Source organism: Oncorhynchus tshawytscha, linkage group LG05 (assembly GCF_018296145.1).
Source record: "Oncorhynchus tshawytscha isolate Ot180627B linkage group LG05, Otsh_v2.0, whole genome shotgun sequence".
NCBI lineage: Eukaryota > Metazoa > Chordata > Actinopteri > Salmoniformes > Salmonidae > Oncorhynchus > Oncorhynchus tshawytscha.
Window position 1 is genome coordinate 30,628,441 of NC_056433.1, and position 15,915 is coordinate 30,644,355.

Here is a 15,915-nt window from a genome sequence, read left to right on the forward strand (position 1 = left end):
GCACTGGCCAGGGAGGGAGAGACGGAGCAGGGGAGAGATCACATATCACAGCTGCTACTGCGGGAAAGAACTAGGCACACTGATGAGACAGGCCTGCAAGTGTGTATATTGGGGGGGGGGGCGACTCATAGGATCCTGCCAGGAGTTTTTCCTGACAGCATGAACTGGCCATAAACTGAACATCTCCTGGCCTATAATGATGACTGCGGTATTGGTGAAGTCTTACAGTGCTGAGCCACAGGGTTCTCTAGTAATCTATCACCTCGCTGTACAGCCCCTTTTATTTCCTAGTCGTCCCAACCTATAGCCTACTGAATCAACCTGTGTGTCTTTTCAGCTTGGGTCTGTCTTTCTCCATCTCTCGCTCTTTCTCTCTCTCTGCAGAGCTGGAGTTAGTACCACAAGGAGCACCCTTCATCACTAGGGCCCCCTTCTCTCTCCATCTCTCTATTTCTCCATATATCTTCCTCTCTCTATTTCTCTCTCTCCATCTCTCTATTGCTCCCCCCCTACCTGTCTCCCTACCCGTTCTGTTTACAGCATATTTCATTTTTACTCTACCCCATCAGTCATCTCTTTTCATTTCAACTTGATTTCTTCAGTCTGGTTTCGTCTTTGTGGGTTTTCCTCGTTTCATTATTCTCGCTCCCTCCATGTACCTATGAGACAACACTCTGATCCATCTTTGATTGTTGGGCAATATTACTACAGTGTCACGACAACAGGGCCTCTGAACTCAATATTCACAGGCGATAATATACGATTCCCTCGCCAGGCATTACAAATAACCTTTAATAATGGATGGACTGGCAGAACAGGAACAGTTTGCTCCCTTCTAACGGTGTGTGTGTGTGTACGTCTATAGTACGTACGTGTGAATGTGCGTGTGTACGTGCAAGAGTGCAGGCGTAGATCAGCCCGGCCATCTATGGCTGCTAGTGGCGTAGAGTCTCAGTCCTGTGGGGCCCACCTGCATTGTAGAGCCCAAACATTGTTAAGAACCCTGAAACGGTGAGGATAACCTGCACCGTGGGGTCCAACAGCGCCACAGGGCTTATCTGCAGCACACGGATTACCTGCACCATGGGGCCCACCTACAGAATGGGGCCTACCATCACTGGGTGCATATCTGCACAATGGGGCCTTCCCTCACTTTGATAGCTTATGTATATCATGGAGTTACGGTAATAACATTAACACAGTCTGAAGTGCACCTACACAGCTGTGTGGGGAAAAGCCTCCCCCCTCCCCCTCACACACTCCCTATTCCCCTTACATAATACAGTTGACTGAACACGCACACACACACACACAGAGGGGGGATGACTTAGTGGCAGAGGATTGTGGCAGTGTCAGCAGTTGTGTGCGCATGCATGCAAGTGCGTGTGCAGTACTGTCAGTGTGTGTGTGTATGTGTGTGTCGTACTGCCAGTGGGTGTGTGCAGAGGGAGAAAGTGCTGAACTGGGATACTCGTGACAGGAATTTCCACCCTCTAATGTATTCCCCTTTTTTCCTGCACAGTACCCAAACATACACACACACAAGACCAGAGTGCACCGGCTGTTACCCATCACAGTCCGGGGAAGACCTGGCAGAGAGGCAGGGGCAGGCGATGGAGAAGGGGCAGGCGATGGAGAAGGGGCAGGCGATGGAGAAGGGGCAGGGGATAGAGAAGGGGCAGGGGATAGAGAAGGGGCAGGGATGGAGAAGGGGCAGGGGCAGGGATGGAGAAGGGGCAGGGGCAGGGATGGGGCAGGGATGGAGAAGGGGCAGGGGATGGAGAAGGGGCAGGGGATGGAGAAGGGGCAGGGGATGGGAAGGGGCAGGGGATGGAGAAGGGGCAGGGGATGGAGAAGGGGCAGGGGATGGAGAAGGGGCAGGGGATGGAGAAGGGGCAGGGGATGGAGAAGGGGCAGGGGATAGAGAAGGGGCAGGGGATAGAGAAGGGGCAGGGATGGAGAAGGGGCAGGGGCAGGGATGGAGAAGGGGCAGGGGCAGGGATGGGGCAGGGATGGAGAAGGGGCAGGGGATGGAGAAGGGGCAGGGGATGGAGAAGGAGAAGGGGCAGGGATGGAGAAGGGGCAGGGATGGGGCAGGGATGGAGAAGGGGCAGGGGCAGGGATGGAGAAGGGGCAGGGATGGGGCAGGGATGGAGAAGGGGCAGGGGATGGAGAAGGGGCAGGGGCAGGGATGGAGAAGGAGATGGGGCAGGGATGGAGCAGGGATGGGGCAGGGGCAGGGATGGAGCAGGGATGGGGCAGGGATGGGCAGGGGATGGGGCAGGGATGGGCAGGGGATGGGGCAGGGATGGGCAGGGGATGGGGCAGGGATGGATGCAGGGATGGAGCAGGGATGGGGCAGGGGCAGGGATGGAGCAGGGATGGGGCAGGGATGGGCAGGGGATGGGGCAGGGATGGGCAGGGGATGGGGCAGGGGCAGGGGATGGGCAGGGGATGGGGCAGGGGATGGGGCAGGGGCAGGGGATGGAGAAGGGGCAGGGATGGAGAAGGGGCAGGGATGGAGAAGGGGCAGGGATGGAGAAGAGGCAGGGGATGGAGAAGGGGCAGGGGATGGAGAAGGGGCAGGGATGGAGAAGGAGAAGGGGCAGGGATGGAGAAGGAGAAGGGGCAGGGATGGAGAAGGAGAAGGGGCAGGGATGGAGAAGGGGCAGGGATGGAGAAGGGGCAGGGATGGAGAAGGGGCAGGGGATGGAGAAGGGGCAGGGGATGGAGAAGGGGCAGGGGATGGAGAAGGGGCAGGGGATGGAGAAGGGGCAGGGGATGGAGAAGGGGCAGGGGATGGAGAAGGGGCAGGGGATGGAGAAGGGGCAGGGATGGAGAAGGAGAAGGGGCAGGGATGGAGAAGGAGAAGGGGCAGGGATGGAGAAGGGGCAGGGATGGAGAAGGGGCAGGGATGGAGAAGGGGCAGGGGATGGAGAAGGGGCAGGGGATGGAGAAGGGGCAGGGGATGGAGAAGGGGCAGGGATGGAGAAGGGGCAGGGATGGAGAAGGAGAAGGGGCAGGGATGGAGAAGGGGCAGGGATGGAGAAGGGGCAGGGATGGAGAAGGGGCAGGGGATGGAGAAGGGGGCAGGGGATGGAGAAGGGGCAGGGGATGGAGAAGGGGCAGGGGATGGAGAAGGGGGAGGGGATGGAGAAGGGGCAGGGGATGGAGAAGGGGCAGGGATGGAGAAGGAGAAGGGGCAGGGATGGAGAAGGAGAAGGGGCAGGGATGGAGAAGGAGAAGGGGCAGGGATGGAGAAGGGGCAGGGATGGAGAAGGGGCAGGGATGGAGAAGGGGCAGGGGATGGAGAAGGGGCAGGGATGGAGGGGCAGGGGGGATGGAGAAGGGGCAGGGGATGGAGAAGGGGCAGGGAATGGAGAAGGGGCAGGGAATGGAGAAGGGGCAGGGAATGGAGAAGGGGCAGGGAATGGAGAAGGGGCAGGGGATGGAGAAGGAGAAGGGGCAGGGATGGAGAAGGAGAAGGGGCGGAGAAGGGGCAGGGATGGGGCAGGGGCAGGAGAGAAGGGGGCAGGGAATGGAGAAGGGCAGGGAATGGAGAAGGGGCAGGGGATGGAGAAGGAGAAGGGGCAGGGATGGAGGGCAGGAGAAGGGGAGAAGGAGAAGGGGCAGGGATGGGGCAGGGGCGGAGAAGGGGCAGGGATGGGGCAGGGATGGAGGGGCAGGGATGGGGCAGGGGCAGGGATGGAGCAGGGATGGGGCAGGGGCGGGGCAGGGGGGATGGAGAGGGGATGGGCAGGGGATGGAGAAGGGGCAGGGGATGGAGAAGGGGCAGGGATGGAGAAGGGGCAGGGATGGAGAAGGGGCAGGGATGGAGAAGGGGCAGGGGATGGAGAAGGGGATGGAGAAGGGGCAGGGGCAGGGATGGAGAAGGGGCAGGGATGGAGAAGGGAGAAGGGGATGGAGAAGGGGCAGGGATGGAGAAGGGGATGGAGAAGGGGCAGGGATGGAGAAGGGGCAGGGGCAGGGATGGAGAAGGGGCAGGGATGGCAGGGATGGGAAGGGGCAGGGATGGAGAAGGGGCAGGGATGGAGAAGGGGCAGGGGCAGGGATGGAGAAGGGGGAGAAGGGGCAGGGATGCAGGGATGGAGAAGGGGCAGGGATGGAGAAGGGGCAGGGATGGAGAAGGGGCAGGGATGGAGCAGGGATGGAGAAGGGGCAGGGATGGAGAAGGGGCAGGGATGGAGAAGGGGCAGGGGATGGAGAAGGGATGGAGAAGGGATGGAGAAGGGGATGGAGAAGGGGCAGGGGGTGGAGAAGGGGCAGGGATGGAGCAGGGGCGGAGAAGGAGAAGGGGCGGAGAAGGAGAAGGGGATGGAGAAGGGGCAGGGGCAGGGGGATGGAGAAGGGGCAGGGGATGGAGAAGGGGCAGGGGATGGAGAAGGGGCAGGGGCAGGGATGGAGAAGGGGGGGCAGGGGATGGAGAAGGGGCAGGGGATGGAGAAGGGGCAGGGGATGGAGAAGGGGCAGGGGATGGAGAAGGGGCAGGGGATGGAGAAGGGGCAGGGGCAGGGATGGAGAAGGGGCAGGGATGGAGAAGGGGCAGGGATGGAGAAGGGGATGGAGAAGGGGCAGGGTATGGAGAAGGGGCAGGGGATGGAGAAGGGGCAGGGGCAGGGGATGGAGCAGGGGCAGGGATGGAGAAGGGGCAGGGGCAGGGATGGAGAAGGGGCAGGGGCAGGGATGGAGAAGGGGCAGGGGCAGGGGCAGGGATGGAGTAGGGGGATGGAGAAGGGGCAGGGATGGAGAAGGGGATGGAGAAGGGGCAGGGGATGGAGAAGGGGCAGGGGATGGAGAAGGGGCAGGGGATGGAGAAGGGGCAGGGAATGGAGAAGGGGCAGGGGATGGAGAAGGGGCAGGGAATGGAGAAGGGGCAGGGGATGGAGAAGGGGCAGGGATGGAGAAGGGGCAGGGGCAGGGATGGAGAAGGGGCAGGGATGGAGAAGGGGCAGGGGCAGGGATGGAGAAGGGGCAGGGATGGAGAAGGGGCAGGGGCAGGGATGGAGAAGGGGCAGGGATGGAGAAGGGGCAGGGGCAGGGATGGAGAAGGAGAAGGGGCAGGGATGGAGAAGGAGAAGGGGCAGGGATGAAGAAGGGGATGGAGAAGGGGCAGGGGATGGAGAAGGGGCAGGGGATGGAGAAGGGGCAGGGGATGGAGAAGGGGCAGGGGATGGAGAAGGGGCAGGGGATGGAGAAGGGGCAGGGGCAGGGATGGAGAAGGAGAAGGGGCAGGGATGGAGAAGGAGAAGGGGCAGGGATGGAGAAGGGGATGGAGAAGGGGCAGGGATGGAGAAGGGGCAGGGGATGGAGAAGGGGCAGGGGATGGAGAAGGGGCAGGGGATGGAGAAGGGGCAGGGGATGGAGAAGGGGCAGGGGATGGAGAAGGGGCAGGGGCAGGGATGGGGCAGGGGCAGGGATGGGGCAGGGGCAGGGATGGGGCAGGGGCAGGGATGGAGAAGGGGCAGGGATGGAGAAGGGGATGGAGAAGGGGATGGAGAAGGGGCAGGGGATGGAGAAGGGGCAGGGGCAGGGGATGGAGCAGGGGCAGGGGCAGGGATGGAGAAGGGGCAGGGGATGGAGAAGGAGAAGGGGCAGGGGATAGAGAAGGAGAAGGGGCAGGGGATGGAGAAGGGGCAGGGGATGGAGAAGGAGAAGGGGCAGGGGATGGAGAAGGAGAAGGGGCAGGGGATGGAGAAGGAGAAGGGGCAGGGGATGGAGAAGGGGTTGAGGGAAAGGGGCCAGTCTTGCAGAGGTAATAGAATGTTAATGCCAACATAATGCAGTAGAAGGCAGGAGAGGAGCAGCATTGCAGACGTGATTCGCATCGAGGATGTTCTGGGAATATCTGATTTCCACCATGATGATGATTAGAACCGATGCCTTTCTGAACCAGTGTCAAGGGTCTATGCAGAGCTGTGTAACTAAATCAAACGACCAACTAGAATATCTGCTCTTCATGACAACAATAGCACACTGACTTGATGTGAATTGTATTTGGAACCCCATCCGCTGACATTACCAGATATGTTGAGTCAATTTGAGGGGACATTTTTACTGAATATTCACCCCTTCCTATACACTGCTACACCCATCCAGGAACCCTACAGGTGAATTAGTCAAATCTAGCATTTTCACTATCAGAAAAAAAAAATCCCCAGCTCTACCCATACAGAGCAGCTGTTTACTACCATAACCTAGATTTCGGTCATCTCGACATAGTACAGCAAAACAACAATGTGGGCATCTCATACAATTTTCAAAACAAATCTTATTTTAGTCTTGTAAGTATGTGTATGGCAAGATTCAACACGGTTCCCCTTTTCCTTCTGGACATGTTCTTATTAAATGTTGATGTTCTCTTCTGATTTAAAAAAAATGGGATAAAACTCGTCTTCAAATGGTCTGTGCTCTCTCTGGGCTGTCAAGGGAGATTGAGTTAGCTACATAATGTGTTATGACAGTGTTGCTTATTGAGTTAGCTACATAATGTGTTATGACAGTGTTGCTTATTGAGTTAGCTACATAATGTGTTGTTATGACAGTGTTGCTTATTGAGTTAGCTACATAATGTGTTGTTATGACAGTGTTGCTTATTGAGTTAGCTACATAATGTGTTGTTATGACAGTGTTGCTTATTGAGTTAGCTACATAATGTGTTGTTATGACTGTTGTTTATTGAGTTAGCTACACATGTGTTGTTTATGACAGTGTTGAGAGTTAGCTACATAATGTGTTGTTACAGTGTTGTTTATTGAGTTAGCTACACAATGTGCTGTGACAGTGTTGTTTATTGAGTTAGCTACATAATGTATTGTGACAGTGTTGTTTATTGAGTTAGCTACATAATGTATTGTGACAGTGTTGTTTATTGAGTTAGCTACACAATGTGTTGTTACGACTGTTGTTTATTGAGTTAGCTACATAATGTGTTGTTACGACTGTTGTTTATTGAGTTAGCTACACAATGTGTTGTTACGACTGTTGTTTATTGAGTTAGCTACACAATGTAGTGACAGTGTTGTTTATTGAGTTAGCTACATAATGTATTGTGACAGTGTTGTTTATTGAGTTAGCTACATAATGTATTGTGACAGTGTTGTTTATTGAGTTAGCTACATAATTTGTTGTTACGACTGTTGTTTATTGAGTTAGCTACATAATGTATTGTGACAGTGTTGTTTATTGAGTTAGCTACATAATGTGTTATGACTGTTGCTTATTGAGTTAGCTACATAATGTGTTGTTATGACAGTGTTGCTTATTGAGTTAGCTACATAATGTGTTGTTATGACAGTGTTGCTTATTGAGTTAGCTACATAATGTGTTGTTATGACTGTTGTTTATTGAGTTAGCTACACAATGTGCTGTGACAGTGTTGTTTATTGAGTTAGCTACATAATGTGTTGTTATGACTGTTGTTTATTGAGTTAGCTACACAATGTGCTGTGACAGTGTTGTTTATTGAGTTAGCTACATAATGTGTTGTTATGACTGTTGTTTATTGAGTTAGCTACACAATGTGTCATGACAGCGTTGTTTATTGAGTTAGCTACACAATGTATTGTTGTGACAGTGTTGTTTATTGAGTTAGCTACACAATGTATTATGACAGTGCTTTTTATTGAGTTAGCTGCACAATGTATTGCTGTGACAGTGTTGTTTATTGAGTTAGCTACACAATGTGTTTTTATAACTGTTGTTTATTGAGTTAGCTACACAATGTGTTGTTATGACTGTTGCTTATTGAATTAACTACACAATGTGTTGTTACGACTGTTGCTTATTGAGTTAGCTACACAATGTGTTGTTATGACTGTTGTTTATTGAGTTAGCTACACAATGTGTTGTTACGACTGTTGTTTATTGAGTTAGCTACACAATGTATTGTTACAGTGTTGTTTATTGAGTTAGCTACACAATGTGTTGTTTATTGAGTTAGCTACATAATGTGTTGTTACGACTGTTGTTTATTGAGTTAGCTACACAATGTGTTGTTACGACTGTTGTTTATTGAGTTAGCTACATAATGTGTTGTTACGACTGTTGTTTATTGAGTTAGCTACATAATTTGTTGTTATGACTGTTGTTTATTGAGTTAGCTACACAATGTAGTGACTGTGTTGTTTATTGAGTTAGCTACATAATGTGTTATGACTGTTGTTTATTGAGTTAGCTACATAATTTGTTGTTACGACTGTTGTTTATTGAGTTAGCTACACAATGTGTTGTTACGACTGTTGTTTATTGAGTTAGCTACATAATGTATTGTGACAGTGTTGTTTATTGAGTTAGCTACATAATGTGTTATGACTGTTGTTTATTGAGTTAGCTACATAATGTGTTGTTATGACTGTTGTTTATTGAGTTAGCTACACAATGTGTCATGACAGCGTTGTTTATTGAGTTAGCTACACAATGAGGTGTAACTGTTGTTTATTGAGTTAGCTACATCCCTGCTCTCTCCATCTCTGGCTGATTTTGCAGTTCTCCGCGGCTGGTCAGCGCCTTGAAGCCCCCTTATTTTCACAGGACTAATTGATTTGTATGAGGCTTGTATGAATGTAGGCTACATTGTCGTCTTCCGTCGCATGCCAGGATGTGCTACACAATGTGTTGATATGACTGTTGTTTATTGAGTTAGCTACACAATGTGTTGTTATGACTGTTGTTTATTGAGTTAGCTACACAATGTGTTGTTACGACTGTTGTTTATTGAGTTAGCTACACAATGTATTGTTACAGTGTTGTTTATTGAGTTAGCTACACAATGTGTTGTTTATTGAGTTAGCTACACAATGTATTGTTATGACAGTGTTGTTTATTGAGTTAGCTACATAATGTATTGTGACAGTGTTGTTTATTGAGTTAGCTACACAATGTATTGTTATGACAGTGTTGTTTATTGAGTTAGCTGCACAATGTATTGTTATGACAGTGTTGTTTATTGAGTTAGCTACATAATGTATTGTTACAGTGTTGTTTATTGAGTTAGCTACACAATGTAGTGACTGTGTTGTTTATTGAGTTAGCTACATAATGTATTGTGACAGTGTTGTTTATTGAGTTAGCTACATAATGTATTGTGACAGTGTTGTTTATTGAGTTAGCTACATAATGTATTGTGACAGTGTTGTTTATTGAGTTAGCTACATAATGTATTGTGACAGTGTTGTTTATTGAGTTAGCTACATAATTTGTTGTTACGACTGTTGTTTATTGAGTTAGCTACACAATGTGTTGTTACGACTGTTGTTTATTGAGTTAGCTACATAATGTATTGTGACAGTGTTGTTTATTGAGTTAGCTACATAATGTGTTATGACTGTTGTTTATTGAGTTAGCTACATAATGTGTTGTTATGACAATGTGTTGTTTAGTGTTGCTTATTGAGTTAGCTACATAATGTGTTGTTATGACAGTGTTGCTTATTGAGTTAGCTACATAATGTGTTGTTATGACTGTTGTTTATTGAGTTAGCTACACAATGTGCTGTGACAGTGTTGTTTATTGAGTTAGCTACATAATGTGTTGTTATGACAGAGTTGTTTATTGAGTTAGCTACACAATGTGTTGTGACAGTGTTGTTTATTGAGTTAGCTACACAATAATGTGTTGTTATGACTGTTGTTTATTGAGTTAGCTACACAATGTGTCATGACAGCGTTGTTTATTGAGTTAGCTACACAATGTATTGTTGTGACAGTGTTGTTTATTGAGTTAGCTACACAATGTATTATGACAGTGCTTTTTATTGAGTTAGCTGCACAATGTATTGCTGTGACAGTGTTGTTTATTGAGTTAGCTACACAATGTGTTTTTATAACTGTTTATTGAGTTAGCTACACAATGTGTTGTTACGACTGTTGTTTATTGAGTTAGCTACACAATGTGTTGTTACGACTGTTTTTATTGAGTTAGCTACACAATGTATTGTTGTGACAGTGTTGTTTATTGAGTTAGTTTGCTACACAATGTATTATGACAGTGCTTTTTTATTGAGTTAGCTGCACAATGTATTGCTGTGACAGTGTTGTTTATTGAGTTAGCTACACAATGTGTTTTTATAACTGTTTATTGAGTTAGCTACACAATGTGTTGTTACGACTGTTGTTTATTGAGTTAGCTACACAATGTGTTGTTACGACTGTTGTTTATTGAGTTAGCTACACAATGTAGTGACTGTGTTGTTTATTGAGTTAGCTACATAATGTATTGTGACAGTGTTGTTTATTGAGTTAGCTACATAATGTATTGTGACAGTGTTGTTTATTGAGTTAGCTACATAATGTGTTGTTACGACTGTTGTTTATTGAGTTAGCTACACAATGTGTTGTTACGACTGTTGTTTATTGAGTTAGCTACATAATGTGTTGTTACGACTGTTGTTTATTGAGTTAGCTACATAATTTGTTGTTATGACTGTTGTTTATTGAGTTAGCTACATAATGTGTTATGACTGTTGTTTATTGAGTTAGCTACACAATGTAGTGACTGTGTTGTTTATTGAGTTAGCTACATAATGTGTTATGACTGTTGTTTATTGAGTTAGCTACATAATTTGTTGTTACGACTGTTGTTTATTGAGTTAGCTACACAATGTGTTGTTACGACTGTTGTTTATTGAGTTAGCTACATAATGTATTGTGACAGTGTTGTTTATTGAGTTAGCTACATAATGTGTTATGACTGTTGTTTATTGAGTTAGCTACATAATGTGTTGTTATGACTGTTGTTTATTGAGTTAGCTACACAATGTGTCATGACAGCGTTGTTTATTGAGTTAGCTACACAATGAGGTGTAACTGTTGTTTATTGAGTTAGCTACATCCCTGCTCTCTCCATCTCTGGCTGATTTTGCAGTTCTCCGCGGCTGGTCAGGCCTTGAAGCCCCTTATTTTCACAGGACTAATTGATTTGTATGAGGTTTGTATGAATGTAGGCTACATTGTCGTCTTCCGTCGCATGCCAGGATGTGCTACACAATGTGTTGATATGACTGTTGTTTATTGAGTTAGCTACACAATGTGTTGACAGTGTTGTTTATTGAGTTAGCTACATAATGTGTTATGACTGTTGTTTATTGAGTTAGCTACACAATGTGTTGTTACAGTGTTGTTTATTGAGTTAGCTACACAATGTATTGTTACAGTGTTGTTTATTGAGTTAGCTACACAATGTGTTGTTTATTGAGTTAGCTACACAATGTATTGTTATGACAGTGTTGTTTATTGAGTTAGCTACATAATGTATTGTGACAGTGTTGTTTATTGAGTTAGCTACACAATGTATTGTTATGACAGTGTTGTTTATTGAGTTAGCTGCACAATGTATTGTTATGACAGTGTTGTTTATTGAGTTAGCTACATAATGTATTGTTACAGTGTTGTTTATTGAGTTAGCTACACAATGTGTTGTGACAGTGTTGTTTATTGAGTTAGCTACACAATGTATTGTTTTGACAGTGTTGTTTATTGAGTTAGCTACACAATGTGTTATGACAGTGTTGTTTATTGAGTTAGCTACACAATGTGTTGTGACAGTGTTGTTTATTGAGTTAGCTACACAATGTGTTGTTATGACAGTGTTGTTTATTGAGTTAGCTACACAATGTATTGTGACAGTGTTGTTTATTGAGTTAGCTGCACAATGTATTGTTATGACAGTGTTGTTTATTGAGTTAGCTACACAATGTATTGTTATGACAGTGTTGTTTATTGAGTTAGCTGCACAATGTATTGTTATGACAGTGTTGTTTATTGAGTTAGCTACACAATGTATTGTGACAGTGTTGTTTATTGAGTTAGCTGCACAATGTATTGTTATGACAGTGTTGTTTATTGAGTTAGCTACACAATGTATTGTGACAGTGTTGTTTATTGAGTTAGCTACACAATGTGTTGTTACAGTGTTGTTTATTGAGTTAGCTACACTGTCATGACTTCTGCCGATGTCGGTCCCTCTTCTTGTTCGGGCGGCGTTCGGTGGTCGACGTCACAGGCCTTCTAGCCATCGCCGATCCACTTTTCATTTTCCATTTGTTATGTCTTTGTTTTACACACCTGGTTTCAATTCCCAAATTACATGTTCATTATTTAACCCTCTGTTTTCCCCATGGTTTTTGTGCGTGTTTGTTTATTGTAAGTTCGGTCCGATGTTTGTGGGCTTGGTATTACTTCATGTATTTGGACATTTTGAGTAAAGTTCCTTGTGTTACTCATCTCTGTTGTCCTGCGCCTGACTCCTCTGCACCAGCTACACCCAGATCCTTACATACACAATGTATTGTGACAGTGTTGTTTATTGAGTTAGCTACATAATGTGTTAATATGACTGTTTTTTATTGAGTTAGCTACATAATGTGTTGCTATGACTGTTTTTTATTGAGTTAGCTGCACAATGTATTGTTACAGTGTTGTTTATTGAGTTGGCTACATAATGTGTTGCTATGACTGTTTTTTATTAAGTTAGCTACACAATGTGTTGTTACAGTGTTTATTGAGTTAGCTATATAATGTGTTGTTATGACTGTTTATTGAGTTAGCTACACAATGTGTTGTTATGACTGTTGTTTATTGAGTTAGCTACACAATGTGCCGTGACAGTGTTGTTTATTGAGTTAGCTACACAATGTATTGTTGAGACAGTGTTGTTTATTGAGTTAGCTGCACAATGTATTGTTGTGACAGTGTTGTTTATTGAGTTAGCTGCACAATGTATTGTTGAGACAGTGTTGTTTATTGAGTTAGCTACACAATGAGCTGTGACAGTGTTGTTTATTAAGTTAGCTGCACAACGTATTGTGAGACCGTGTTGTTTATTGAGTTAGCTACACAATGCATTGTTGTGACGTGTTTATTGAGTTTGCTACACAATGTGTTGTGACAGTGTTGTTTATTGAGTTAACTACACAATGCATTGTTGTGAGTGTTGTTTATTGAGTTAGCTGCACAACGTATTGTGAGACCGTGTTGTTTATTGAGTTAGCTACACAATGCATTGTTGTGACGTGTTTATTGAGTTTGCTACACAATGTGTTGTGACAGTGTTGTTTATTGAGTTAACTACACAATGTTTTGTGACATTTGTTTATTGAGTTAGCTACACAATGTGTTGTGACATTGGTTTATTGAGTTTGCTACACAATGTGTTGTGACAGTGTTGTTTATTGAGTTAGCTACACAATGTATTGTTAGTGTTGTTTATTGAGTTAGCTACACAATGTATTGTTAGTGTTGTTTATTGAGTTAGCTACACAATGTATTGTTAGTGTTGTTTATTGAGTTTGCTACACAATGTGTTGTGACAGTGTTGTTTATTGAGTTAGCTACACAATGTGTTGTGACATTTGTTTATTGAGTTTGCTACACAATGTGTTGTGACTGTTGTTTATTGAGTTAGCTACACAATGTATTGTTAGTGTTGTTTATTGAGTTAGCTACACAATGTATTGTTACAGTGTTTTATTGAGTTTGCTACACAATGTGTTGTGACAGTGTTGTTTATTGAGTTTGCTACACAATGTGTTGTGACAGTGTTGTTTATTGAGTTAGCTACACAATGTGTTGTGACAGTGTTGTTTATTGAGTTAGCTACACAATGTATTGTTAGTGTTGTTTATTGAGTTAGCTACACAATGTATTGTGACATTTGTTTATTGAGTTAGCTACACAATGTGTTGTGACAGTGTTGTTTATTGAGTTTGCTACACAATTTGTTGTGACAGTGTTTATTGAGTTTGCTACACAATGTGTTGTGACAGTGTTGTTTATCTAGTTTGCTACACAATGTGTTGTGACAGTGTTGTTTATTGAGTTAGCTACACAATGTGTTGTGACAGTGTTGTTTATTGAGTTAGCTACACAATGTATTGTTAGTGTTGTTTATTGAGTTAGCTACACAATGTATTGTTAGTGTTGTTTATTGAGTTAGCTACACAATGTATTGTGACAGTGTTTATTGAGTTAGCTACACAATGTATTGTTAGTGTTGTTTATTGAGTTAGCTACACAATGTATTGTGACAGTGTTGTTTATTGAGTTAGCTACACAATGTATTGTGACAGTGTTGTTTATTGAGTTAGCTACACAATGTATTGTGACAGTGTTGTTTATTGAGTTAGCTACACAATGTATTGTGACAGTGTTGTTTATTGAGTTTGCTACACAATGTGTTGTGACAGTGTTGTTTATTGAGTTAGCTACACAATGTGTTGTGACAGTGTTGTTTATTGAGTTAGCTACACAATGTGTTGTGACAGTGTTGTTTATTGAGTTAGCTACACAATGTATTGTGACAGTGTTGTTTATGCATGCTTCGTTATTCTAATTTATGTTTTGTTTCCCTCACTATTGTTGAGTGTCGACTCTAGTGGCAACAACAACCTGTCGACTCAGAGGTTTTTATAGAGATGAACAGGCTGAGGTCCAGTCACATTCTTTCTGCTGTGGGAAAAGCTCTGTCGGAGAAGAAAGCTACACACGCACACACACGAACACACCCTATCAGAAGAGAGATGAGAAGGATGTGATGGGTGAGATCAGAGAGTGGTTTGGACAGACTGCCTGGTGTATTCTGTGAAAGATGCTGACAGACAGACAGTGGTGTTAAAAGGACAGGCAGTAGGCAGCATATTCCCTCCCTGCTCCCTCCCAGGATAGGTCAAGCACCAGTGAAGGCAAAGCTACAGTTGAATAACAGACAGTGAACAGTCAGAGCTCTCTTCTCTCTTAAAAAACCCTGTAGGTCTAAGCCCTTAGATATCAATATCTACGAAGCAAACATATGGAATTGTTTTAAGATGGTCATAAAATGGATAATTTAGCCATTTGATTTTGACAAACTGTCAGAAACCGTGTCAGAGAAGCTCATCTGCATGCCCGTCGTCCTCACCGGGGTCTTAACCTGACTGCAGTTCGGCATCGTAACTGACTTCCGTGTGCAAATACTCACCTTCGATGGCCACTGGCACGCTGGAGACGTGTGCTCTTCACAGATGAATCCAGGTTTCAACTGTACTGGGCAAATGGCAGACAGCATGTATGGCGTCGTGTGGGCGAGCAGCTTGTTGATGTCAACGTTGTGAACAGAGTGCCCCATGGTGGTAGTGGGGTTAAGGTATGAGCAGTCATAAGCTACAGTCAACAAGCACAATTGCATTTTATCGATGGCAATTTCAATACTATGAGGAGATCCTGAGGCCCATTGTCGTGCCTTTCATCCGCCACCATCACCTCGTGTTTCAGCATGATAATGCACGGCCCCATGTCGCAAGGATCTGTACACAATTCCTGGAAGCTGAAAATGTCCCAGTTCTTCCTTGGCCTGCATACTCACCAGACATGTCACCCATTGAGCGTGTTTGGGATGCGCTGGATCGACGTGTACGACAGCGTCGTATAATATCCAGCAACTTCACACAGCTTTTGAAGAGGAGTGGGACAACATTCAACACGCCACAATCAACAGCCTGATCAACTCTTTGTTTGTAACTCACACGGTTTGGGTTAAACAGGCGCAAACTTTATATTGGTGGAAAGAGTGGATTGAGTTGCAGCATAAATAGCATAAACACACTGTGAGGTATTCAATATTGAACATGATGTCACCATGTGATGCACAGGTGTGTCAACCAACTCTAGGGGTCTCATAAAGAATTTAATAGGATCTTGTTAGCACTTACAAATTCCTAACATATTCTAGCAATTGGAATTTGCAGCATATCATACAAATTGCACGATTTTGTATTTTATTTTGCAGGACAAAACATACAAAATAGATTAAGTACACAATTGTGCAAAATTTTCGAGGACCTGTTTTGGCTTGTGAGTCAATGCATCTCTGTAAGTGCCTTTGAAATAAAACCCCACAATGATTTGGAATGATGTCTTGGTGTCA